This window comes from Euprymna scolopes, chromosome 11 (genome assembly GCF_053919585.1).
Source record: "Euprymna scolopes isolate OS-2025 chromosome 11, ASM5391958v1, whole genome shotgun sequence".
Lineage (NCBI taxonomy): Eukaryota > Metazoa > Mollusca > Cephalopoda > Sepiida > Sepiolidae > Euprymna > Euprymna scolopes.
In genome coordinates, this window is record NC_136492.1 from 136,058,720 (window position 1) to 136,084,966 (window position 26,247).

A 26,247-nucleotide genomic window follows, 5' to 3' on the forward strand; every position below is an offset into this window, starting at 1 on the left:
CCAAATTTCTGGCTGAGAACGGATTACAAAGCTTTCCCCAAATCTTAGTACCCTGTATATCAAATTTCTAGTCTGTAGACTGAAAATTCATAGAGATATTGTGTAGGGAAATGTACATATAAAGACAGACACACATACATACATACACTTTCACTTTTATAGATATATAGATTGTTATTATTATTATTATTATTATTATTATTATTATTATTATTATTATTTACAAGTTTATGTATATTATATATATTTCCCACGTTACAGCGGATGTTACTTAAACAGAAAAACATTAAAACGAATACGATTAAAAATGTAAACTAAACTATTTGAAATAACATTCGGCAGGTTTTATTAATTTCATGTATTAAACACTTTATATTATAAATACATATGATTAACGTTTAGATTATTTATGTTGCAATTGAGAATAGTAAGCGTTATTTACATTTGAAGCAAGTGGTAGTTAAATAACTTTGCAGATATTATGTGATGATAATTTGCAAGTCACGTGAAAATGTAAATCAGTAAATGAAATTATTTAAAAGTGTGGGTAAAAAACTATTGATACTCTTCAAATCAGTCATATTTTGTACTAGACAGTATATCTAGAATATTTGAATCCTTTCTGTAATTACTTATCTTTATTTAAGACTGGTTTGAAGTACGATTTAAAACATTTCACTATTAGTTATTAAAATAGTATATTTATATAATTTTCCACCGAGTAATTACAATAAATTTAAATATATTTGTGGTAGTTTTCGCGGTGTTTTCTATACCTTTTAAAAATCTTTTAAATATGTGGGGTTTGTTTTTTAAACTTTAATTTCGCCTTTCAGTTCGAAGGCATTTTATAGTGTAAATCAGTTTATTGAGTGACATCATTCCTGCTATTCAGAGGTGTTCCTATTTATCCTAATTGTTCTCAAATTGCATGCTCTTTTCTTATTTCAACATATCACGGAATTGTGGACATTTTATTTTCAAATATTATCAGCTTTGTTTTTACGATTTACGTCTTTTCTTAAAATATTTATTAGTTCGTATAACTAATTTACTTCATATATCAACATACAAACGGTGACGTAAATAATACTGTGAACATCACCAATAGATAAAGAAATAGTTCCTATGTTTACTATATTGTTAATATATCCAATATATCTATCTATCTATCTATCTATCTATCTATCTATATATATATATATATATATATATATATATATATATATATAAATGTGAACGTGTCTGTGTGTGTATCGGTGTACATTTCCCTACGCATATACTCTGTAAAATTTTAGTCTACAGACTCGAAATTTTATATACAGGGTACTGAGATTTGAGAAAATCGATGTAGGCGGATTTTGGCCAACAAATTTGGCGATTAAGGAGCCAATGTTCAAGGATTTAACCTTTGAGACCTGTACCAAACTCTTCCAACAATTTTGGGTCTACGCACTTGAAATTTTAGATATAGGTTTCTTGGACATGGATATAACTTAATAACTTTATTTTAGCCTAAAACAATAAATGTACAGGGAGCATCATAGGGGTCAAAATTTTTAAAAATTGACCGTTGTATGTGTGTGTATTGTCAGATTGTTGTCGGGGTCGTTACGATAAAGTGCATGTGATTTAATATCAATCAATGATTATAAAAACATTAGCATGTTAACTACACTTATTAGTAATTTAAAATAATTTAAATGCAAAGGGATAAAATGAGTCTCTAATAGAATAAAGTATTTTGTTATTTCTTGAATATATTCGCAATAAGCTATATAACAAAACTTCTCCACACTTTCGCATGCCTGTGGCGGGTTATGTCATTTTAGTATGAAATATATGCCTCATTTCCCAAAGTAAGAATTGTTGTTAATGTTGTCCATACCATGTGCATCTAAACATTTATAAGTTTGGGAATTCATCATTACTCTCGCATACAAATTGCAAAGTAGCATGATCTTATCATCATCTTAGATATTTAGAAATAGTTGTCTTAATTCTTCATAAAAAGATTATGTTTGGATCAGGGGAGTTTATGGTTGCGGCATAACTGATACGATTGTGACAACGCGTTTTTCTTGCAGACAGAGACGCAAAGAAAAAATGCATTCTCATTTACAAAATTGAAGTAATTGCAAGTTATATTCTATGAATGTAAAATTAATGGCAAAATTTACGCCGAATTTTGTCTTTAATCAGCCTGTTTTCATTATCCAAAATAACGTATAATCAAGGCGTATGTCTTTGAGTTGACCATCATCATCAAGACGTGTCTTAGAGAAACCAGAAATATCAATATCATACAGAGAAACGGGCATTTCTATTCAGACAACTCCTTTTCAGATTGTGTTCCGATTTATATGCTTGTCATTTTTATAATGCTAATTTATTATCATTCATTTTCTTACCACCAAATGAGCAATCCGTAAGGCGTGTCTACGGGTTACATTTGGAGGCAAAATGTCTGTTTAGGATACTTTTGCTAATCTGCTCACCTAGCAAAATGTGACCCTTTAAATAAGCGTTTCCGAATCCTTAACTCCACCGAATCATTCCTTTAATCTCGATAAAACAAATTGAAGCGATGTTATCCTATATAAAGCTTCGCCACTGTGCACACTTTGAGGTCGGTAATCCCAGTTTGTTAGGCCTGTATGCCTCGCCAAAATGTATATCGCCATTTAAATTGGGATTTTAAGTTTAGCAATGTGTGTAAAATTCACCACGAGAAACTATAAAAAAGTAAAAAAGATATCAGTGCGTGAATTGACCTTGTTCGGAAGGCACTCTACTTTTCAATTATGCGATAATTTGTCAATGCCCTAGCTGAAAAAATTATAATATAATTTTCCCCACTCTTTATCCGTACCTAAACCTAAACATAGATTCCATGATCAAAGCTTCTTTCTTAGAACTGCACGCCTGTGGAATTGTCTTCCGTTTTCCTGCTTTCCAGCTTTCTATAATATGGTTGTCTTCAAGTCCAACGTGAACAAATTTCTAATGAGCCGTTCCACTTAAGTTAACAAATTTACTGAACTTCCATTACTATCGATTACTATATTGTCCTTTTGACTACTCTACACTCTTTAACCCTTATCCTTGAGTGGCCTATCGGCCTTGATAAGTGGTGACGTTTATGTAAAAAAAAATGCACAAAAATTGAAATGATTGTCCGAACCATACACTCACGTTTAATACTCAGAGTTATCTTTCCCCCACATAGATAACCTCTACAGTGGCAAACGAGCCCCTTATTTACCTATGTTTAACTCCCGATATACCTATACATGTCACTGTATTCTTAAATAGGAATTTATTTTGTCCTAGATAGGTTTATTTCTCGTAGGCTGAGCAGCCGAATCAGTCCCATTTATAAATTACGTGTCATTTAGTCGTTGACTCAGTAGAAGTTCATGGGGCTTTTCAATAAGAAAACCTCCTTTCCGAAACAATCGTACAAACTATTAATTTTGTTTGTTTTTTCGTTTGAGACTCATTTCCAATGGAAAATTATGAATAATTTTACTATATATATATATATATATATATATATATATATATATGTGTGTGTGTGTGTGTGTGTGTGTGTGTGTGTGCATACATGTGTGCGTGTGCGTGTGGGTGTGCGTAGAGAGAAAAAACAAAGATAAATATTCATTAAAGTAATAATATAAACATTTCTATGCAAGAATTTTGTTTATCTTCAAAATGATATGTGTGTCGTTATTTGTATATAGGCATGTCTATTTCATGGGTGATTATTTCCTAATTACGTTAATGTATATTGTAGCGCATTCTTGTTTGCAGACAAAATCGATACATCATCGAAATCTATATCTCGCTGTACTAACGCACGCACAGTATGAAAAATTATTTTTTCCAGACAAACAAATGTAAAGCGAGATATCAAGAAGAATGTTCTCTCTGTCCGCGTACTCATTCACCTCCTGGCGAATCTACGCATTGAACTAGGGACGCAACGTAATAAACATTTGAAAACAATAACAACATATATCGTAATGTCATCAAGGTGAAAAAATAGTTCAGTATTTGTTACATTGTAAATACATGTTACCTACCAATCTATCTTTCTTTCTTTATTTCTCTCTCTCTCTTTATGTATATATATATATATATATATATATATATATAACTTGGCAAGAAATTTCTAGATCTTATTGAAAAACACTTTCCCGCAACCAACCCCTTACACAAAATCTTCAATAAAAATACCTTGAAGTTATCTTACAATTGTTTCGAAAATTTAGAGATGATAATTAAGGCACATAATAACATAATACTAAATGAAAGCAATGTAAACAACAACAAAATAAACAACAAAAAAACTAAACACCATGACAGAAATTAAACCACCACTAGCAGAAATAATAATAATAATAATAATAATAATAATAATAATAATAATAATAATAATAATAACAACAAACCAACCCCGGACAAGAACAACCATACCATAAATAAAAATACTAATAACAAACAAGATAAATGCAATTGTAGACACCGCACACTTTGCCCAATCCAAAATAAATGTCTAACCAACAGCGTAGTTTATCAAGCAACAATATTTGCGAAAGAAAACCCGAATAACAAGAAATATTACATAGGCATGACTTCCCTAGATTTCAAAACCCGATACTATGACCACAAAAGAACATTCCAAAATAAAAAAAACACCGTATAAAAACAACACTAGCGAATAAATACTGGGAACTCAAAGAAAGCGGACATTCGCCGGTAGTCGAATTGAAAATAATGAGACAAGCTACCACATGCAGACATTCAGACGACCAATGTAAATTATGCCTCCATGAAAAATTTTCTATCCTGTACTTAAAAGAACCTGAAAATCTATTAAACTGTAGGCGGCAAATAGCAAACAACTGTGTTCACAAAATTAAACTTACTCTAGGATAGCGATACAAAATAGCTTTAAAACTAACAATAACAATAGAAAACAACCAAATAAATAAATTAAATAAACATGAATATACATAAACGATCACACACACATATGTATGTATATACATATATATATATATATATATATATATATATATATGTGTATATGTGCATGTATGTGTGTACACATAGGTATATTTATATGTATAAAAAAAGGAGAACGTCTAGCTAAAACCACTAACCTAGTTCTAAAACAGATCCTTTGTTTGATAAAATGCACGCCCATTGGCTGATAGGAAGGGGTGCGGTGGATACTAGAAAGCTGATTGGCCAACTAGAAATCCTCAACATATATAAAAACAAAAAGCAACTACAGAATTCGCGCATAAGCCTGACGAATCCTATAGTTGGATGAAACGCAGAATATTCAGTGTAGCTTAGTCGCCATATATATTTTATAAAATACTAACTAGTTCTACCTACGTATTGAGCACTTTTGAAGTAAATACTTAAGTTTACGCATAAATCTATACTTTCGTATATTAAATTTATGTGAATAAATGAAGTAGTTATATATATATATATGTATATATATATGTGTATATATGTACCTCTCTATATCTATCTATTTCTGTCTCTCTCTCTATCTCTCTCTCTCTCTCTATATATATATATATATATATGTATATATATATATATATATATATATATATATATAAATACGAGCTCCATTTAATATGGAGAGAAGAAATAAACGCATTCACAACGGATTGAAAAACTTGTTGGGAATAGTTGTAAGCGTCTCTGAGGAGTGATTGGATGGAATATTTACAGATCTATAGTGGAGAGGTAATTGTCCATCCTTTCACGAAACATCTGTAAGAGCTTAACGACAAAATAAGTGAATTTCTATTCATGTAGGTTGTGATTTCATTCAATTTACCTATATATATATATATATATATATATATATATATATATATATATATATGTTGTTGTTTTTTTTGGTTTTAGCGATATGTTTTGAATTAATTCAATTATTTAGGAAAGTGCATGTTACATAAATGCAAGTTGGGAATAACTTTCTCTTGAACGGGGAGCGGTATATATATATATTTATATATATATATATATATATATATATATATATATATATATATATATATATTATTTTTTAAATAGAATTACCACCTGAACCGTGTTTCCTCGTCTACGACTCATCAGCCAATCTGATAAGTCGTAGACAACGAGACACATGTCAGTGGATAATTATATTTAAAACTAATATATATATATATATATATATATATATATATATATAAATATATATATATATATATATATATATATATATATAGCAAGTTATAAAATATGTATGGCGATTAAGCTACACTGAATACTCCGCGTTTCATTCACTCTAGGACTCTTCACGCTTATGCGCGAATTTTGTCGTTGTCTATCGTTTTTTAATTAATTTAGTAATATAGCTATGTTTGCTATGTGTGGGGATGTTTTTTTAGCGATGTTTCGAAATTAACTCTTTCCATATCTATTTTTAATGTCGTGAAATAATTTTTTTTGAGAGTGGCAAATGTTTGTGGCGCTAAGTATATATATATATATATATATATATATATATATATATATATATATATATATATATGTATATATATATATATATATATATATATATATATATGTTTGTTTGTGTAATTCAGGTGACAATTGAATTATTACCTTTGCGTTATTTCCAAACTAATTACGATTTATAAATGTAAAGATATTGGATAATTGCCTTGAGTCTCATTATATACTCGTCTTAATCAGAGAGGCGGTAGCACTCTCTATATAGGGATGCCCCGTACACGCCTATATACGCCTACAAAACAAAACTATCCAAATCTCAACTAAAATCAACTTATAAGTTTCAAAAAGCACATATTCTTACAGAGAAGCGTCTTACGAATCCAGCGAGTGTCAGACCGTCGGTTAAAATGTCAAAAGAGAGCAAAAAAAGGGTACAAAAATGGCCAATTGTTCTTCTTTCTTCTTTCTTCTTCTGCTTTCTTCTTTCTTTTGAGCGATGTATCTCGGTGTACGAACTGTCTCTGACAACAGTTCAAGCATCAATCGACTGCTTTTTACACGTAGAAGTGCAGTAACCCATCGCGTTTTAGCTAACTCCATAATTAAATAAGATTACGTGTAATAACAAGTTTTAAACACTATATACCCAATGTAGACAGACCACTTCGAACACGGAACTTCTCTCAAAAGGGGCAGCTCCAAATAATACACCGGATGCTCACAGATGTTCCAGTTTGCCAGTGGCCTATATTTCTTGGACGCTGAATATTTGAGGTGAACGTTAAGGTTTTTTCTTTAAACAGTATTTCACCAGCGTTAATGAAACCACGAAATCTTTATCTCAGTTGATCAAAATTGTTATAAGACTAACCTATCAGCAAGTACGACGTCAAAAAATAATGTTATAAAAACAAATAATTCTTCAGATATTTGATTGTAAAATATGTACAAAATGTCAATGCTGTGACCAGGATTCGAACCTAGGGTAGCACGGCCACAACGTGGGGTCCTAACCTCTAGACGATCACGGCTAACACTGACATCTGTCGCTCTTGGCAGTAAGACATATGACTACTGTCAAACTATTGAAAAATAAGGAGGAAACTTGAAATTCTCACGTATGCGCAAAAATACACTATAGGAACCATTGTTAAATGCAGCTGAATCTCTTCCCCTGCTAAGAAAAGTAGATCAGACCAGTTCTTCTAAGAACTCACCAAACGCCAAAGGAAATAAGTTAAATGTACCGCAAAAGAAACTGCAAGAAAGTCATCTTCTAAGAACTCACTGGAAGCTGACCAAAAAGAATCAAAATCCAAGCCCTAGCCACAAAAATAACTAGACATCGTGGCTACTATACACAATCTACTAATAAAAACAAGTAAGTTTTCTAAAATAAACTACAATAAATTAACCAAGTAACCTCACACTGTAACTGATTAGGACTTTATATAAAGATAACAACTACACTATTGGTGTATATACCGTTCCACACATTAACTATTGGTGACGGGGCGGTATCTCATTTCTACGAGAGTTGTCTTGCTATAAGATAAGTGCTATTAGAGTAAGATACACATAAGTGTTATATGTTTACATTTAATAAAAAATGCCAAATTCAGCACGCAGTAAAAAAGCTCAGAGAAATATAGACTATGAAAAAAACAAAGTCAAGGTATTATCTGAGCAAAGAGAATACTATCAGAAAAATGCTGAAATAATAAAAAATAAGTATCATGCAAATCCTGAGGCAAAGAAGGCTGCCTCACGTGCTGACTCAAAAGCACGGTATAACAGGGATCCCGAGGGGAAAAACTGCCTCACGTGCTCTTTATAACAAAGAACCAGAAAAAAGAAGGCTGCCTCACGTGCTCTTTATAACAAAAAACCAGAAAAAGAAGGCTGCCTCACGTGCTCTTTATAACAAAAAACCAGAAAAAGAAGGCTGCTTCACGTGCTGACTCAAAAGCACGGTATAACAGGGATTCCGAGGGAAAAAGCTGACTCACGTTCTCTTTATAACAAAGAACCAGACCAAAGAAGGCTGCCTCACGTGCTGACTCAAAAGCACGGTATAACAGGGATTCCGAGGGAAAAAAGCTGCCTCACGTTCTCTTTATAACAAAGAACCAGAAAAAACGAAGGCTGCCTCACGTGCTGACTAAAAAGCACGGTATAACAGGGATTCCAAGGGGAAAAAGGCTGCCTCATGCACAAACTATTATAAATATAAATATCAAAAACTGCAAAATCTTTGCCAAAACGCCAAAGAATGAACCAAGAAAAATTTAATAGTGAAGGTATGAACATTTTTGAACTTTATAATACTCTAACTGTTTTATCAGAGAGGCGGTAGCACTCTCTATGTAATATAGAACCGATGGAGGACCAAGAGGCAACTCTTAAGGCCCAAAACCCAAAGACCTAAAACCCAGCAGGAAGCGACCTGCTACTAATGGAGGCGGCAATGAGCCGCCTCCTAAAAAAGACAATACTATCATGAAAGTAAGTTTAAAAATAAGACTGTAAGTAAAAATACTAATTAACAAGAATAAAAAAGCATTGGAAATGCAAAAAGATATACGGATTGTATGGCAAAAATTATACAAACAAGATAGCACATGGAAATAGAATTGCATCCAAAGTATAGCCCTATAGCTATTACAACCGTAATGATGGCACGGAATGAAGATTGGAGTAAAACTATAGGGCTATACTTTGGATGCAATTCTATTTCCATGTGCCTAGCCATTCATAGCTATCTTGTTTGTATACTTTTTGGCATACCATCCCTATATCCTTTTGCATTTCCAATGCTTTTTTTATTCTTGTTCTTTTTAAAGTATATTTGTATTTATATACTGTTTTTTAATCGGAGTAATCGCGTGTACATTTAATCAAACGCTTCATTTTTATCTTTGTAATGTTACCAATAATACTTCTACTGTTTTATCCATCATATAAAATATTTTAGTGACAGTGAAACTTGTAATTAAACAATATTTTCGGCACTTTATATTATCACTTCATGTTTAGGAATATGCTCATTGCTCATAGGAAAGACAAATTAACAGTAACACATAGCTTCGCTTACTCCTTCGTATGAGAAACCACACCATCAATCCCACGAAATCTCTCTCGTGTTGTCTGCGTCTACATACACACTAATATAGGCACACACTTCGGCACACACTTCCATTGTTACACACACATCCACATTCAGGTATACGCACACATCTATATATATATATATATATATATATATATATATATATATATGTGTGTGTGTGTGTGTGTGCGTGTGTGTGTGCGTGTGTGTATGTCTGTGTGTCGGTGTTTAAAACCTGAAGAAATAATCTCATCTTGGATCGATAAATATCCACAAACAATACACCCAAGATTCACTAAACAATGGTGATTGAGAACATAGATAGAATCGTCAACAAGTCTTTCGAACTTATGATAACTATATCCCGATATATGGCACAGCGATAGGTAAAAAATGTCATCAACACACGCCACCTTCCATTATGACAGCAGAATTACGGACATTAGAATATACTTTTCATAACATCTTAGAAGAGATACTTGGGCGATTTCTTTTCCTCTGGAAGACAACATGTGGCCATCAAAGATTTTCACACTATACTCCAAAATTTAAACGTCAAAATCGAATCAACTCTAAAACAAAGTCCAACAGAATTATGTTTTTCTAGACATTCTAGGAAAAAAACTAAAACAAAATCAAAGTAATTTATCCCAACCCCACAGACACACAGTAATATCTCAACAAAGAACGCATAACCCCTCATAGACTGTTTGAAAATATGCCCTACTCCCTGGTGTTTAGAATATGCACCATATTTGCAGACACATACTTTCGATGAACCTGACTAAATTATCTGCAAATTACTCTGAGGTAAAGGAGATACCCACAACTACTAGGACGTAAATGTAATGAACCGGCACAAAATTTCGAGTAGAGCAAATCAGAAATTCCAAAAAGCACAATAAAGAACAAAGTATAGTATATATTTCAACGTACAATATAAATACGCATAATCGTTTACAGAGATAACAAAAAGTCTCATTATTCCCTCTCAGAATAATACAATAAACAACATATTATACACAAAAAAAAAGCAAACGCAAACCCTCAACTATAAAACACACCCTAGCTTCTTTCAAACTTAATCAACACACTTATATAGTAACAAAATGCAACCAACAACGATGTGGAGTTTGAGACAGATAGAATACTAAACTGGAACATTAAAACAACAACAACAATAGAAACATTAAAAATAAAAAAAAACCTTAACTGCACCTTAAAAAAGTAGCGTATGCTCTACGATGCACAGTATGTAACCATATGTGATACCAAAACCTCAGCAATTGAATGGTTTTATATCAGAAACATAAATATCGTAGAAAACAGACACTTTTCTGTTTCAAAACACGTACATACACGCATATGAAATAACTTCAAAATAATGACAATTTTGCAAGGAAATAATTACTTTTATTTACACAAAAAATAATTTTAAAAGAAGATTCACTCCTAAATTGTAATGAGATTAATACAGATACACAAAAACGAAATTCCAAACACAGTCACATACTCGTATATAGGCATGTATAAAGCCCAACTCATTAATCATAAAACACACACAAGCACACAAAAATCCCCTCATCTCTAATTTCATACACTGCACAATACACACTTTTTACGAGACCAACAACACTATGAAATCTCTGAATCAGAATGTAGTATATGTTCTGACAATATACTTCCTATCTTTCATTTTCAGCTAATTGAGGAGGAATAACACAATTCATTAGAGTAAAAAGCGCGCTGCAAATGTATATATAACATGTATATATATATATATATATATATATATATATATATATATATATATATATATATATATATATATATATAGCCAGTAGAGTTTAGTTTCCTAGAAGTACATCCAATGAAACAACATGTGTCTACCAAAATAGTGCTCAATGAGTGAACAGAGCAGGTATATTCAATTTATTTATACAAAACTTAATGGCTACATATGTGCATATATGTTTCTGTAATCACCCGCGTTGGGGGATTACGTCTTTAGGCCAAGAATTACCGTCGACAGTGATATTTCAGCCAAATACAATTTCTTATTTCGTTTTTCAAGTAAGAATGTAGCCTGGGTGGAAGTCATAAAACGGTAAGAGGGCGAGTGAGGTCTTTGAAGATAATAAACATCTTTTTCAATTCCCTTTCCCCCATCTCCAACTTATCTTTTGGTTTTTATGGCATAAGGTACTTAAGAATTTAGTTTTTTTTGTCTTGGAGTCTGTAAATTAAGAACATTAGCTATGACCACTAAATACTGACCGGTGCCTTTCAATCGACATCCATCCACACACATACATGGAACACAAACACAACACACACATACACTCACGTTAATACATATATTCAAAGCGAATATATGCTGTTCGCTTTTATTTTACTCACAACACACGTACTGAAACTAGGCAATAACTCTAAACTACGCAGGAATAAAGTTAAAATTAAAATAAGGTAAATAAAACAAAACAAAAAGTAAATAAAAAAATAAAAATAAAAACAAATAAACAAACAAAATATGAATAAACATAAAACACGAAAGTTATCTAATCCCCACATGTACATATATATATATTAATATATAAATATACTTATAAACGCTTACATTTTGCTATACCCGCGCATATATACACACACACATACAGACATACATAGACATACAATAACATTTTTCTTTACTTCAGTAGCGTGGTAACCCCTTCATATATGAAATAGCTTGCTACTACACTCCAGACAGGTGTATATATATATACACATACATACACACATACATATATATATATATATATATACATAGATATATACATATACATACACATACCCACACACACACATATATATATATATATATATATATATATATAACATACATTCAAACAACATCCGGGCATCCATACATTCTTGTAATCTATATTGTTACAACAATAATATACGAGACAACCTATTTTAATAGTTAAGAAATATATAAGCATAAGCATACATATACATATATACACATATGCAAATACATCCATATAAAAACATACACACATATATATATAGATACACATCCATATATATATGCATACACAAACATACATGCATACATAAAATACACTTATACATACATACTCACACAAATATAGACGTATATATATATATATATATATATATATGTACCCTGCCACCAAATGATACATCTAAAGTAGAAACGGACGTGAATGCATTTACTATATAAATCCCCTTTTTCTATCACACTCCACACGTGTGTTATATTTATATGGCCCCACCCGCTTGATACATTTTCCTAAGTTGTAGGATTTTTTTGCTACGTAAAAATTTATACTATGTAAAAATTTATATTGAATTCAGCATGAAGTTCATAGGCCTATCTTCATACTAAGCAAGCAGTCTTTCGATGGTTGGGCAGATATACATAAGATGTATAACGATACAATAATAATATATAATAACACATGACAGAAATCAGAGTATTTAGGTTATACAAACTGAGTATACAAGCTTATATATTGTAGTACTTACCTAGGCTTGTCGAATTATATATTTTGTATATTAAACTAAAGATATTGAAATAAAAGGTATAGGCTTATACAAATATGATGGACTTATGGTCATAAAAGAATCGACGGGACCTAAATGTGAAAAATGACAAAGATAATCCTCAAAGAATTTAGAAGAATAAACTTATAATCGAAATAATTTTAAATACCAGAACTGTTAATTTCTTGGACGTCACTAGATTAAAAAATATATATATACGCAACCTAAAAAAAGATAAAACAAACACCATATACGTAAACACTAACTCAAACAATCCTAATCCATAATTAAACACATCCGGAACTCTATCACCAACTAATGTGCGTGGGATAGGTTTCAATTCGTCTGATGTGAACATTTTAGCACTCATAAACCGTTCTTCGATAAAACACTTAAAAAACAACGGATACAACAATACAAAACTAGAATATATCCAGCCTACACCTAACACTAAAATATTTAGAAATAAGAGAACAATGAAAATTATATGGTTCACCTCCCCCCGTTAAATTTAAACATCAAACAAAACTCAGGGAAAAATTCCCTAAGCTAATAAAACAACACTTACCACCCAATAATGTACTCACTAATATATTCAATAAAATATAATAAATCAAACCCTAGTTGTAGTGAAAACTTAGAAAAAAAAATAATTATCACATGAAAATTCTTAATAGTACATCATCCGAATCCAATAAAAATAGTATCACAAAATCATGTAACTTCACATATAACACGAATTCCCATTGAATGAAATTGATTAGTAATATCAGTGGTATACCGTTCAAAAATCCCAAGGAAAAGAAATGCAAGTTATAGTAAATAATATATCGGTTTAGCTGGCAACATTCAAGGAACGGTTTAGAGGTCACAAAAGTTCATTTGAAAAAAACAACAGTGAGGTGTATCACTTCCAGCTTATTATAAACAACTCATTGAAAAAAAAACTAACACTAACCATAGACTATTCTCAAAAAGCTAAAGCATATTCCTCACCTTTGCCTTTCGGAAAAAATTATTTATCGTACGATTTATAGGCAGGGATAAGTTGTTCAATAAACATAAGAAACCTCCATGAACTGCAGACATTATGAGAACATCTTCTTAGTAATCCCATTATTACCTCTTAATTTACCTCATCGACCATAAAAAATAATCATTTTTATAATGAATTTATATACGCCCACTATTTAGTTTTCTTAAGTATTCATATGTGTATATATTTGTTCGTTTTGTAAATTTGTATATGAATATATTGGTGTCTCTGTATATATGGACTTATCTTTACACCCGTGTACGTGTTGTCCGGATGTGTGTACACATAATTCATATGTTTGCTAAAATATTTGTATATCCATTTGTATGTATATCTACTTACTAACGTTTGATTATACTGTAAAAACATTGTGGCTGTAATACATGTACACTCATCGAGCTGGCTTACAACACATACTCAATGCATTTATTAAGCATAGCGCCCTAATTAACTAAACTTACCACCAACAATTAAACAATACCAGTGCATAGCAACCTCTATAAATTACCGACCCACATTCGAGTATTTTCTCTTAACACTGCTTAATTTACCTTATTAAGCAAAAATATACGAATCTAGAATGCCCCCTACAGGTTTAACTACCCCTATTCCCCAACATATATAAAAAAGTGAAAACCCATAATTTACCTTCTTAAAATAAAACACTATATACCATCCAGAAACGGCTTTCAAATAGTAGAAATTACACAAAGTTCTCCCACGTACATTAAGTTTCTCGAAAAAAACTTTTAAAAATTATCGTGATACGAGGTTATGATAAAAAATATCCACATACAATAATGCACATTAATAAAAATTATACGCAACAAAAAATTATAAAACTATAAATTATAAAGTATACACAATTGTGAAGGTAGATTAATGGTGTTTATAACATGATATAAATGCATTTTTAAGTACATATATGTGTTGATTGAGATTGTCGCACTGAATTCCTCATCTTGGTTGCTATAGTCACGACGTTTCGGCCGTTTTTCCCCAGTTCGATACAAAACACCTGATGAAATCCGGGGTGCAAAACGGCCGAAGCGTTGTGACTATAACAACCAAGATGAGGAAGTCAGTCCGACAATCTCAATCAATGAAAACACCTAATCTCAAAAACACAGACAATTAATATCCAATCAGTACGGGCCCGACATTAGGATCGAAAGGCGACACCTAGAAAAGCGTCATGTGAAACTGGCAAGACTCGCTAACCATCTAACCTTCCTTTACAGATGTAGAGACTTAAAACTCATACCATCAGGGTTGGCATTACAAACAACAGTGCATTTCAGGAAGGCACGTAGAGTCGCGGAAAGGGCAAGGCATGTCCTCGTTCGAGAAAGGATCTAACACACCTACTAGAACAAACAAAAAACTTAACATCGTTCCTTGTCAAGGTGACTCAAGAGGAAGACAGGGTGAGAATCCAATCAGATCTGGATAAATCGTACAGATAAGAATATGAGAAGGTCAAAGAACGTCAAATCAAGAAGCTCACAAAGCTCAAAGACCAGACGAATATAACATCAAAACACCGCTCACCTGTGGAAGCAGTCATCAACCTCAGCAGCCGCCAACTGAGTCACTCAGAGGAAGAAGTACTAAATAAAGGTTGCAACTTCGCAACAACAACCAAACGCGTTCCATTCTTAGATATCATAACACAAATGGAAGATGTAGCCTTGAGAATCCCATCAACCCAAGGTGATGAAATAAGATGGAAAGTGAGACAAGTACTCGAGAAAGCCAAACCTCCTAAATCAAACATCTCTCGAGAAGATAGGCTGGCTATAAAACCCTACAGAGTGACAGCAATATAATAATTCTGCCAGCAGACAAAAGCAATGCTACCGTTGTGATGGACAGGTCGAAGTACTCTGAAAAAATGGCAGGCGTAATCGCAGATGGTAGCTACGGTAAAATAAAGAAGGACCCAACTTTGAAAACTGAAAGAAAGTTGTTACAAATACTTAACAAAAACAAGGAACACATCGATCCGATGAGATATAGACAGGTGCTCCAGCATTACAGTAAGCTACCACGTATGTACAGGCTCACGAAGATACACAAAGACTGACAGCTCATTATGGGTCTGATTGGAATACCGTCTTTGTACAATCGATACAGTGCACAATGGAGAAAGAAACAGATAACAAACTGGCCTTCCTTGATATAATTATATCACGCACAGAGCATGAGTTTAAGACATCCGTATATCAGAAGCCTACTTTCACCAGACAATACCTTAACATCAAATACCATCACCCATACAGTATCAAACATGGAATCGCACGCTACCTACAACATCGAGCAAAGACAATAAGTAGCGACACCATTACATACCACCAAGAAATGGTCAGATTGAAGAATACCCTCCGTCGTAACAACTACCCCGATAGCATACTATCCACAAAAAGTGTTAATAGTATAAGAGAAAAGAATGAAACCCACAAACCTCCAACGGTCAGCCTACCATACATACGTGGCATCAGGAATGTTTTAAAGAGCGAGTCGATACTCAGACGAAACCTGGTACGAGTGAAACCCCGCATGGAGGAGAACATCACCAAGAACTGCATATACTCAATTCCATGCAGTTGCAGAAAGATTTACAAGGGTGAAACATGCCGCCCCCTTTAAGTAAGGGTGGAAGAACACCGAATAGCGGTAACTAAAGGGGGGACGGAAAATAGAGCTGAATGCATGTTGGACACCTCTGATAGAGAGAGAGAGAAAACCTTGAATAACAACATAGGTTGAATATTAACAAAAAACAACTAAGAATTGTCCTAGTGACATATGGCCGAGTGGTCCTAGACGCTGAATCAAAGTTTACAGTAACCGAAAGATGCTATGTTCAATCCTGAACGAAGGCAGTGAAAAGTAACATTCAAAAGAGAGAATCAGCTACTATTGTTACATAGAGTTATCATTGAGGGGCACCATTTACGTTTGGTGTATAACATAAAAGGATTCCGTGTGCGTATGATTGTCTCTAATATAAATGGTTGTGTGTTTGATTATCATAAAGGGAATCGTGTGTGTGACATGTATTTTCAGAACCTACCTCTGTTTCTTCGATGTTGGACCACCTGGAAATTTCTCATCCTGGAGGGAGACTTGATACCTGTTTATGGACGAAGATTCAATCACTCCAAGACAAGGAATTAGTTTTATAGTTTTTTATTTCACTTTCCCCAGAGGTCCTGCAGAAGGTGGAAGTGAAATCGGCCTGTGGAGAGGAGAAGACAACGGGAAGCCGTCCGTTGTCTTCTGAGTCCAAATCAAATCTCCCCGATCTAGCCAACCTGACCACGTCACTCATACGTAATCTGGTCAGCTGAACTTCGGTTCTGGTAAACGTGCCTACACTCCACGTTTACTCATCTCTCTCTCTCTCTCTCTCTATCTCTCTCTCTCAATCCATTTTGTAACACTATGTCCCAAAGCCTAGCTGGAGTCCGAACACGGTACCCCCGTAATAATAATAAAGGGTTGGGTTCGAGACCCCTAATAAACGGTTCCCCAATTCGATACAAAACAACTGATGAAGGCCGGAGGGCAAAACAGCCGAAGCGTTGTGACTATAACAACCAGAATAAGGAAGTCAGTCCGACAATCTCAATCAATGAAAACACCTCATCTCAAAAATACAGACAATTACTACATATATGTGCATATATATATATATATATATATATATATATATATATATATATATATATATATATATATATATATATATACATATTTATATGTACATATATAGAGAGAGGCATCATAGCACAATTAAAGCTTAAATTACCATATTTTATAAGCTTTGGTATTTTAAATTATTAAAATACCAATCAGAATAAAATCAAAATACAACTTAATAATTGATTTAGTTAAACTAGTAAATATATATGGAAAATCCATAATTCTACTAAGACGGAAAATGTCTTGAATGTGATATTTTCGTTTCTTCCATATACATTTACGTACATGTATATGTATGTTTTCGCATATATGGGCTTATTGTATGTTTTTATCTGTATGAACATATGTGTATACGCGCATAAGCAAACAAAATAAAAAGACAAAATTACTATTCAAGAATCTTAAACATCAACACAGAAATATATACATTTAAGATCCAACTTGTTACAAGAAAGATTTTAAAACTATATGTATAAATAATACATAATGATAAGGACAAATAAACAAAATAAAAAAATAAAAAAACCAGTTGACCTAATTTATTTAAATTTGTCAATAGCTGACACACCGCAAAAATGACATGAAATTGGATCCTCACTATTGCCTCGTCGGTAGCCATGACAACCGTGCTAACTCAACTTCCATTCTCTCTTCCCCACCCTATTCACGCCCCTCTTTGTATTATTATATTACCCCTCCTCCTTACTATTTCCCGATACATTGAACTGCCCTTTCAACACTCGTTCTTGCCCCCTCTTCTCTAAATAGAAACCTGATCTTCAACATAAACTTAAATTGTGCCATTCGCCACTCATGGCGAATTTTCTCTTCTCAAAATTTTAAAAGATCTTGAACCTTTTCAGTTTTTGTATCTTAATTTTTCTTGCCTGATGATATCAAATATGATTGAAAAGTTCTGCACATCGTAGCAAGATATCATTGTCTTTACAAAAGAATAATATTCCTCTCTCCCTCTCCCACTCTCTCTCTCACTCTATATATATATACATATATATACACACACACACACACACACACATATATATATATATATAGTCTTAAACTTTTTTCTAACAGTTAAAACAATATAAAAACTGATTTAATTTTTATATTTAGAAAACTATTTTGGCCAGTAAGGCATTTAATCCACATGAAATCAATGTATCAACTTGCTCTGCTCTCTGGAATTCATAGTAGTTGCATCATCAGTTGTTTACCATGGAACTGTTGTTCGGGGATTTAAAAACAAAACAGTATATTAAACCATGGCTCTCAAGCAGTATTGATCATACACCGCTTACCTTAACCTCAAGATCAAAATAATGTTACATATATTAAATCTAGTTTTCCACACTTAATTAATTTGGTTCGCCTATTCATGTTATAAGAAATGGCTTCCTCACATGCCAGATACGTATGTTTCCAAATTCAAAATTAATATATATTTTTTAATTTAACAGTGGTTTATATATGAGATTAGGTTTTATCCATTTTACTACTTATAAACCTCTACTGTGATTAGTAATTTATATATTTAAATTATTATTTTTTAAATATATATATATATATATATATATATATATATATATATATATAGTGTTATAATGGAATAAATCCAGAAGAAATCCGGGTATGAGAGCTCAATGTGGTAAACAGAGCAATAAGATAAAAATTATAACACGGAAATTACATAATTGTCGATGCAATAATTTATTTCAACCTTATGGTATTTTCAAGCATCTAAATCAGACAATTACATTTTTGATACTGAAAAAGAAAAGAAAAGATCGGGCTTCGACCCTCAAAAAACCAAAGGTGGTGGTAGTAGCAATCCACTTAATACATTTATAGAGAGGGTGGTAGGGATTTAAAAAATAAAAAAAAAAATTAAAAATTAAAAATAACAAATAAAAATATTAGATTAGACACTTATAAGCGGCAGCTCGATGTAACCATAGATACACACACCCACACACACACACACACACACTCACACACACGCAACACATACACCTACACCCACATACACACACACACGCCTCTAAGATGTACGTTCTGACATGTAAATGTCTTGACACGCGTTTACTAACCTAGGAAGAAGGGGCGAAAGTATACGGATATATAGTGAAAGAAATAGAACAGCGCGTAATGGAAAAAAGAAGAAAAAAAGAGGAAGAAAAGAAGAGGATACAGAGATCTAATGTTAACTGTTATATTAGTCTAGAAACTCTGAGAAACGTAAGGGAAATAAACTGGATGTTTGTACACGCGTCCTATAGTTAATTGAGTCATGGAAAGTAGGTCTATTAAAAGACAAATAAATCAAGCCCGATCTTTTCTTTTCTTTTTCAGTATCAAAAATGTAATTGTCTGATTTAGATGCTTGAAAATACCACAAGTTTGAAATAAATTATTGCATCGACAATTATGTAATTTCCGTGTTATAATTTATATATATATATATATATATATATATATATATATATATATATATATATATATATATATATGGTGCATTGCATGTCAAAAATACAACTACAGCTTGTCCAGAAAACATGCATTTTGTTTAGTGTAATTGAAAACTTCCACATTAACCCTTATCCTCGAGGGTGTTTTATCCTTGATGAGTTGCGATTCATTAGTCCTAAGTACCCCATTTTGGGGAGCTGGATAGTCACCAGATTAAAAACAGACATTGTGTCTAACTTTGCCCTCGCGGGGTGCAATTAAATAAGAACCTTTAGATAAACAATGCTTCTAAACTGAGGTAATTGTAATTTTTTGTTCCGATCGAAGATGCCCCTTTGTGGGGAGCTGGATATTCCCCAGATTTAAGACCAACCTTTTTTCTAATTTTGCCCTAGCGGGGTGCAATTAAATAAGAACCTTTAGATAAACAATGCTTCTAAACTGAGGTAATTGTAATCTTTTGTTCCGATGAAAACTGCCCCTTTTGGGGGGGGGATATTAAAAATCGACCTTGTTCTAATTCTGCCGTCAACGAGGAAAATAGGAACTTTTACAAAACCCAAAATGAGGTTAGAATTTGGGATCCCATAGCTTCAGTAGCACCGTTTGGTGTCATTTTTACCTAGTTATTCACTGGTGCCATTTTTACCGGTGACAATTTTACCGGTGCCATTTTTACCGGTGCCATTTTTACCAGTGCCATTTTTACCGGTGACATTTCTACCGGTGCCATTTTTCCGAGCACCGGTAAAACCATGTCCGACACAGATTTTTTTTTCAAATTTGCTACATTTATAGATCTCCATGAAAGGAATAGAATTTCACCTGTTACACATCTCAAGGTTAAGGCGTTTCTTAAGAATGACCTTGACCTTTTTACAAAAATGACAATTTTTATGGAGAGGTGACCCACTTCACAAGACGATATGGCTGTTATTTATGAACCGACAAATTTCATTCATATATCATTCTAAAGTACTTTGATAGATTTACAATTTTATCTGGGTATATTTTTTAAGGTCAAATTTTAAAATGTTGACCTTGACCTTGGTATTTTTAGCTTAATTATCTCAAAAAGCGTCATGTTACTTTTTTTTTAGCTTTGAAAAAAGATTTGTCTATCGTATGACAGTATATATACCAAATTTCCTTACGTCTTGTCAACTAGAACAGTTCCTACAAACCCTTTAAAAAAGTCGCTAAATCTAAAATGAGTGAATGTAGTACCTGCTACTTCTTATAAAATTTTTTTGACATTTTACAATATGGTCATGTTTATATCTTTGTAAAGCTATTTTAATGCTGATTAATATATATATATATATATATATATATAAGTGAAAATGTGTGTATGTATGTATGTATGTGTGTTCGCTTTTTTGTATGTCAACAAAAGGCTTTTTTAAGAGAAGCGGTCGCTCGCTTAAAAACTATTTAAAACTTTTTATATCAAATACAAATCGTAATATTTCCCAGTTAAAAACGAAGCTCGCCTGTCTATTTTATTTGCTCGAGTTCGGGAAGATAAATATTCAATATTTGTCGCTCGCAGCATGTGGGTTAGTCTTTTTCCTATAACATCTTGGGGGTGGAAAAAAGGCGTTCAGCAGTGAATGAATACTATCCCGCAGTTGATCTTATTAACTCATTAAAACGGGCACCTGCTAAATTCAACTAATTAAATAAATTCAAACGTCTTTTCGTTAGTATATAGCGGTGGGGCAATGGTTAACATCGCACTTTTTTTCACGCTTTAATTTACAATTTTGCCTCAACGGTTCGGGTTCGATCCTCATACTTACCTGTTTTATTTAACCCCCCCAAACACCCGGGAAACGGCGGGTACACTCGCTAGTATTTACATAAATCCATGGTCACAAAAGTATGTTGATATAACTGAATTTTCTGCATATTTTTTTCTTAATGCAACACAGATTTTGTTATGGGAAAAATCATATAATTAGTGTTGGGACAATTAATCGGAATCTGGAAATCAGAATATTTTGAGATATCAGGATCAGAACACCTTTAGCCTTACATGTCAGTACAAAAATGTTACTCTTTTCTATTTCTTATACTAACAGATAAAATGGAGAATATTTATTTTTAAGCTACCAGTAGAAGTAAAACCAAATAACATAACACTGCGATGTGGATTTATTTTAGCTGTTTGAAAAAAAACCCATAAAACATGACCTTTCGGGTTAGTCACTCCTTCAGCATTGACAAATCTGAAAAGAATTTGCTGAAAGGTATTAAATAATACTTGGAAAGTTTTATCACTTCTATGCCAGACAAGCTTTGGTGACAACGTCCCTTTGGTTTTTGAAATTTCTGTTTACATGTTGAGGCTGCTGCCTGTTTACTGGTTATTAAAACAAGTTCTAAATTAGAGGATGAATAAAGATAAAAGTTGGGGATGGGTAAAGATACAAAGTAATAAAACATTTTAAAAAAATATTATTGAAACCACTTTCTCAGTTGTGTCTGTCTTGGAACATATAACCCACACAAATTCAAGGTTGAAATGTTTCCACTCTCCATATACAGGTAAGTCATATTTTCATGTAAATGCAGAATTTAAGTAGATATTTTACCATATAAACCTACTACTACTACTACTACTACTACTATTACTACTTATTATTATTATTGTTACTATTTTTATTATTATTATTATTTTATTATTATTATTATAATTATTATTATTATTATTATTATTACAGTAATAGAAAAAGTAATAATAATAATCAGATTCATAATCATAATCATAATAGTAATCATAATAATAATCATAATAATAATCATAATAATAACAAAACCATAATAATAATAATAATAATAATAATAATAATAATAATAATAATAATAATAACAATAATAATAATCATGATAATAATAATAATAATAATAATAATAATAATAATAATAATAATAATAATAATAATAATTGTTGTGGCGGTACACATTCATTTGCATATGTGGATAGTAATTGCACATAAATAGGAAGACTCAGTTAGTCTGTGTGTGTTCACCAGAAGCCACCGAAGGCCGCCGAGAGCAGATATGTTCTCCAGCAAAGACTCTCTTATTTGACACCATTGTTTGTTGAGTCGTCATTTTTATTGCTTTCTACGTTACTTGTTTCAACCTGCAAACTTAACAGTGACGACGTGTATGAACGTCAAATATAACAGTTTGACGAAGAAATGGAAAGAACTCACCAAAAAAAAGTACAACGCAACAGTTGATCTTTCTCAGGAATACAAGTTTTGACGAACGAAATAGTCGTAAAACGGATTTTACGCTAAAGAGAAGTTCGACTCAAGCGGAAAAAATTAATAATTCAGCCAACATTGGAAAACTGTAAAATATTTTCCTCGCGAAGTACAACACTAAAAGAAAGAAACGGCTGTTTCGTAAATTCCAAGAAAAAAAACTATATTCCGGTTAAAAAAAGTAGCCTCGATTAATAGTATTTTATTTACTAAAATACTAGTCGGAAAAAAGAGACACACCAAATCCTTTAATTGCAGTCTCATAGAAAAAAAAAACTCAAACGTGGCAAAAAAGCGAGGATTTACGCCCTTTCCCGTGGAATAAATCTTAAAAAACATAATAAAAAACTGTAAAAGTGTAATTTTTGTAAAACTACAAACAGATTCGTATTACTAAATTACAAGGAAGTAACATACGAAGAAAAAAGTTCACCAGTGGATTTCCTAAATTGCTGTAAATACCAACTAAATACTTTTTGGTGAACCAAATTTTTCTCTACCACAGTTAAACTAAAATCAAGGAAATATTTGTTAAACTAAAGTTGTCACTGGATAACGGATATAAGACAGTAAAACATCACGCAAAAAAAAATAATAAATTTAAATGTATTCCATACATTTTATTTTTTTCAATTGTGACCCGAGTTTAAAAACTTTTATTTATTTTGTTCTATGGAAAGAGTGGTACTTAAGTTCGGCTGTTATTTATTAGGAAATGCCTAAAACGGAAAAGTAAATCGTATTTTGTGTTTTCATCAAAAGTCTCGGTTCTTATGTTGTGGTTGGATGAGCTTGACTCGCTTGCGAAGTGAGAAAATATTATTCGAGCAGCGATATTACTATTGAAAACAGGAACTATGAACAATTTCTTTTTGTAACACAAGCCATTTTATATGTTACGGATATTGTGTTGCATGTAAAAGTGTACAATTTTTCTTCGGAACTGCATTACTGCTACTTAAGAATACACAAAAAATGTAAGATTTATCTAGAATGTTAATGCAATTTTTGCAGACGCAACAAAAGGTGCAATCCGAGCTAGATGCACGTAGCGAGGAGAAATTATTGAAATGGCAAATGGAACAAGAAGAAAGGCAGAATAAATTACAATTTGAACAAGAAGAAAGGCAGAAGAAATTACAATTTTAATATGAAGAAAGGCAAAATGAACGTTTTGCTAAAACACTGGAACTATTAAAGACTAATCGAGAAAATGTCGACGGTACTAATTTCTCGCATGCAACTATAATTAATAGCATGGACACATTTAATTATGTGCCGGAGGAAGAAAAGACTTTTGAAGCATACTATACAAGATACGAGAATGTCTTTCAACTGGAGTGCAAAAGCTGGGCAAATAGCCAGAAAGTGAGCCTTTTACTCAGGGAGTTGGGTGTCAGAGATCACAGCAAGTTCGTAGATTATATACTACCTAAAAAAACTACGGAATTAGATTTCATGGAAGCTGTAAAATTAATAAAATAATAATTTAATCCGAATATATCTTTTTCATAAGAGATTGTTGTGTATTAATCTAAGGAAGATTGACAACCAAGATGGTTTGACATACGCATCAGTTGTCAATAAAAACAGTGATAATTTTAAGCTAGCGGAACTAACAATAGAAGATTTCAAATGTCTAATCTTCGCACAAGGGTTAGTCTCCACGAAAAATGCAGAACTATGCGGACGAGTGTTGTCTAAGCTGGAATCTGAGCAAGATTTAACACTTCAGAAATTAGCAGAGGATTGTGAAATGGGCATTACACTAAGAAAAGGATACGAAAAAGATAGAAGAATCCGAAGTGGCATATGTAAGAAAGGTTAGAAAATCATACACACCAACCAAGAACTATACAAATAAAATCAGTCAAAACGAAACGAGATATTCCAAATATAATAATTATAATTATAGTAAAGAATATAACAAATCTCTTCCTAGATATAACAGTAAGAGATGCGCAGAAAGACATTGGGAATCGGATTGCCCTTATAAGAGGAAAAAATACTACATGTGCGAGAAAGTCGGACACAAAAGCGAGTGTTGCAGATATAAAGAGTTCACCAGAAAGAGAGTACAGCAAACAAAATCAAATGAAAACTTAGACAAAACTCGGCGAAAATAAATAAAAGGGGAAATATTTAAAACGCCAATAAAATTACAACTGGATACAGGATCCGATATTTCTATAATAAATTTGAATACATGGAAAAAGTTGGGTAAACCAACCATGATGAAAACAAGTAAATCAGCTCATACGGTAACTGGTGGTGAGATAAAATTTGAAGGAAAAGTTATCCTTCCGATAAAATTAAAAGGGTTTACGAAGAAATTAAAAATGTTCGTATTGAAAAATAGCGAATACCTGTTTGGGATAGATGTAATTGAGAAAATTGGACTCTGCGATAAGCCAATTAATACATTCTGTAAAAAAATAGAATGTACTACTCCAACAACAGAAAATATAAAAGAGGACTTATTCTCTGATATATTTATGACTAAATTAGGTCGTTGCAATAAATTTAATGCCTCGTTTGAACTTAAAGAAAACACCAGCCCAATTTTTACAAAAAAGCGAAAC